The sequence below is a fragment of the Parasteatoda tepidariorum genome, chromosome 8, assembly GCF_043381705.1.
Source record: "Parasteatoda tepidariorum isolate YZ-2023 chromosome 8, CAS_Ptep_4.0, whole genome shotgun sequence".
Lineage (NCBI taxonomy): Eukaryota > Metazoa > Arthropoda > Arachnida > Araneae > Theridiidae > Parasteatoda > Parasteatoda tepidariorum.
In genome coordinates this window covers 9,915,885-9,920,651 of record NC_092211.1, presented here as the reverse complement: position 1 = coordinate 9,920,651, position 4,767 = coordinate 9,915,885, and positions in this window count along the sequence as shown.

Here is a 4,767-nt window from a genome sequence, read left to right as displayed (position 1 = left end):
ATTGAGGAATTTTTCTTCAAATGTTTGGCGTGTTCTGTTCCTGAAAGATTTACTAATATTCTGGAGATTTTTTTCAAGTTCTTCGGCCTTTTCCTTAGGGAAATTTTGTTTCTTATTTGCTGCTAAAAAATGGCGTCTGATTCAGTCAATGACTTTGATGGCAGAAAATGTGATTGTATTAAGTTAATGTCCGATATTTACAGGCTCCCGCTAGACGGCGTACTCGAGCGTTGCGATCGCGAATCTTGTCAAGAAGGTCAAAATTTCATTATCGGAAGAAAAATCGTTTGCTTATTTAAATCAGTATTATCGACGATTATCTGTATGAAATATCGAAATTGTGCAAATTCATTCTAAGAAGCTAACTAGTTGGTTAAATTTGTTGGTGAATGGTCATGAAATAATTTTCTTTTCTCGGAAATCATTTTTTTTTTTACTGCCATGTATATTTGAGTCGGAAAATGAGCAAAGCTTTCTCATTTCGTTTAAATTTAAAATTGGATTCCGTTTTAATGCGATATAGATCATTCTTTTATCGAAAAACATTTTTTAATAAGTTATTTTCGGTTAACATTATAAACACCTTTTTACTTCCCTTCTATTTAATACATCTTAAATCCCAAAAAAAATTTACAAAGTAACAAAAAACAGCCATTATCAAAGGGTGCAACATTTTATTTTCTGCAGTACTTAATTCGTCCATTTATGAGTTATTTTTTCCTTTATATGTATTGTCATGTTGAAATACGCATGACATATTTCCTAACATTTAAAAACTAAATTACCATCTTTTAAGAAATTATCTAATCTGATCTTTATCTAATACTAAATTATTATCTTTTTCAATAAATAAAAATCATTAATATAATCTAATTTTTTTTTACCACAACCTTGAATTAAGTGCAGAATAAAATCTATTTTTAGAGATTCCCTGTACAACTTGCCGAACACATTAGCATAGTATTTGATAATCATAATATGGTTAGTAATGTTTTGGATTCATTAAAATTCTTTATTATTTCTCGCACTTTCCTTACCACCAACACATTTGAATGAACAAGGCCAAGAAAAAGAACCTTGGCACTCAATTCAATCAATTAATAGCCAATACATGGGATAACTAAACTTTCCTTGGTAAAAATTATGCTAACGTAAACATGTTACTCTTATTTTTGATTTCTTGGTGAGTGGACGCAGGTGTCCCGTTGGGCTTGCAGCTGCAGCCATACTCTTGCAACCCTGCAGCCATACTATCCGGGACATTTTTTCAAATTTATAATTTGATTATGAATATTTATATTAAAAATTGAGATTAATCTTTTATGGATTTATACTGCCATGGTTACAGTGGACTCTTAATAACTTTTTCTTTAAAAAAAAATGTTACATTGCTGTAACTTGCAGGGATTGTTTATATTTAGATAGAGAACATGAAAAAATATAATTTTATACATAATTTATGCTATAACATGAAAATTTTAAATTTCTTCAAAAAAATTGCTGATTTATTTTGCAGTTTAAATAAGCTCCTTGCGCTAAATGTTTCCTTAAATTCAAAGATTATTCGTTAATTTCAACTGTATTTACATTTCTCTTCAAATTGTTGGAGAAAAATTTACACATTTTTTCACTAATTTCCTTGCAGAGTAGAAAAAGCTAGTTTTGGCAACAAAAAAAACAACATGAAATCATCTCTTTATGAAAGTTATGGAACATTAAATGACTATAAAATATATTGTGACACCCTATTTTTAAATTTTTTCGCTACAAGTTTTTTTTATTGATCAAGAGAGTGTGTCAAAAAAGTTTCATGGAATAGTCATTAAAATTACAGCGCATGGCACTATTTCAATTTCCAGTTCGATGCAAAAAATTTTTGTTTTGAGAAACACTACACAAAACACTCACAGAAAACAAGTTTTTGTAATAAAAAAGCAAAATAGACTAATATTGCCAAGTGTTTACAAATTCTTATAATTTTAATAATTAGTATGCTTTATTATATCATTTAATTAATATAAAATGGTGACAATTAAAAAATCGATTTTTCGAGTGATTTTTACAATTTTGGGTGTCCACTGTAGCCTTAATGGAGCTCCTGATAAATTTCAAAAATAAAGCATTTTTGTTTATTATAATTTGATTCTTTATCAAACAGTGTATGATTTTTGATAAATAATTGCTTGCCTACATCAGTCCTTAATAAAATATGGACAGTTAAAAATACATCAAAAAAACACCTTCTCCAACGAATGGAAAATTCATGAACTTCTTCTCTAAACCAAAACTATTTCTAGATAATGTCTAACTTCCTAGAAATTTTGATGAACAAAAATAAAACTTTCTGAGACCTCATCGATCTCTCAAAGAACTCAAAAGTTTCTTAGAACTTTGAAATAAAAAGTGATATCTATCTGTTCGAATGAGAAAGAATGAAAAAATAAAATATATTGAAACAGTCAAAGAATTCGCACACAGTGAATAAACTTTTCGAAAATCTATTTTCCATTTAATTTCTAAATTACAGCCCCTGGCCATATTATTAGAGGCACTATATTTACATATTCTATGTAAAATTATAATTATCAGGTGCTACTATACAGCTGTATTGAAACTGGTTTGCAGCTCCCGTATCAATTGGTTAACATTGCAACGTTAAAAACAAATACAAATAGGAAGCATATATAAAAAATATCCAGAATAAAAACCCATTACATGTATGTTTAAATATAAAAGTATTGCCAATAAACTCGTGCAAAACATATCATTATTAAAACACTACAGTGAGTCGAATAATTTGGTATAACTATTATTGTATCTATATATATATTTCTCTTACACGGCGATAAAAAAAAAGCCTCATTACAACTCCCCGAATGGCAACACTTGAAAATTGACCTATCATTGCGGCTAAGAATGTCACATGGTGAGGTGGCTCAACATATAGCGCTTTTAAAAACGGAAACTGAAATAACCAGAGTGTAAAATATTATGTGCTTATGCGCATCGTATTTTTTGTTAAATAATTTATTTATTATATATCAGTTTATAGATGGTAACGAGAAGAGTTTTNATATATCGTCTAATTTAACCAATTGATGCACTAACGTAAACAAGTGCAAACCAGTTTCAGTCACCTAAAAACAATAAATCTGAATAGTATTACCTGATAATTGTAATTTTACATATAATCTTTTAGTGAGTCTAATAATATAACCAGGAACTGTAGCTTATCTAAAGTAAGAACTCCCTTAGATATTTGTCTGGACCAGTGGCGGGGACTATGGTAACGAGGAACAACTATTTCAAGTAGGGGTGTGGGGTCATTGCTTAGGACAGGTTTTTAGGCATAGAGTAGTGTGAAGCAACACTCCCTGAAATGCGTTATTCTTTTTTCCCAGACAGCAGACGGTTTCAGACTTTGTAGAGGGAGGAGTTCTTACCGTAGACAAACTATACTAGCTGTATGTACACCCAAACAATAACTGTTAGAGAAATTACATTTTTAAAAATATACGAACATGCGATATTTGTCAAAAAAAGTTTTGAACACCGAATGGTAAAAAAGGGTACTTCAAAAAATTTTCAGACTTATTGGCGGGGTGAGTTCTTACCGTGACAAACTATAAAAACTCACCCGGCTCTTCCAAAGGCAATAAACCAAAGGGAAGGGCCTTTTAGAAATTTCTTATAGGACGAAGGAAATATTGTGCGGGTTCTTAGAAACTTAAACTGAAATAAAATTTTGAAAGAACAGCGAAAAGTTTCTCGAAATGCGGGATAAACTTCATTAAGTTAAAGTATCGCATCTAACGAAAATTACCCTAGACGTATTAATTTTCAAGAAAGAACATTGCTTTGCACAACACTTAACTTTCCAATATCGCTCAGAATGTAATTAGATCGTTCCCAGAAGCTTTTACTTTACTTTTTAATTAGTTGAGTTCGAGTAATTGAGTCATTTTAAGAGTTAAAAATAGTTTTTAAATTTAGTACGTACTTTTTTATCTGTCATGCCAAAAGTTCAAGCTTAGAATGAAAACAGCGAAAAATTTTATCATTTTATTTGCATTCCCTGGCCATATCATTAGAAGCACTATAAGATTCTATGTAAAATCTTAATTATCATGTGATACTATACAGCTTTATTGTTTTTACGTGACTGAAGGCTGTTTGCACTTATTTACGTTTGTGTATCAATTGCTGAAATTAGACGACATATAATGTTAATTTGACGATTGGATAAATTAGCCTATATTTTATATAAATATAGAATATTTATTATATCAAGCATTACATTAGTATAATTTAACAATCAGATCAAATTATTGGACGCACTGTAATTTTTTAATAATTACATGATCTGCACGAATTTACAGGCAATACTCTTATGTTTAAACATACATGTAATGGGGTTTTTATTCAGGATATTTTTTATATACTTCCTATTTGTATTTATTTTTAACGTATTGCATTAGAATATTAACCAATTGATATAGGAGCGTCAACAAATGCAAACCAGTTTCAGCAGCTTAAAAACAAAGCTGTATAGTACGAGGGTTGCTATTTATATTTCTGGACTGGACAACAGTAAGTGTTGGTAGGCGACCGCAGACGATTTTAATCGAAAGTTTGATATTTTTAAACATAAATTCAGCAGACGATTTACCATTATAGCTTCATTTGTGTTGTTGACAGTAAATTGAAAAGTTCTTCTCTTTCAAAAAATGGAATTGAATCGTGAACATTTTCGTGCCATTATTTTTC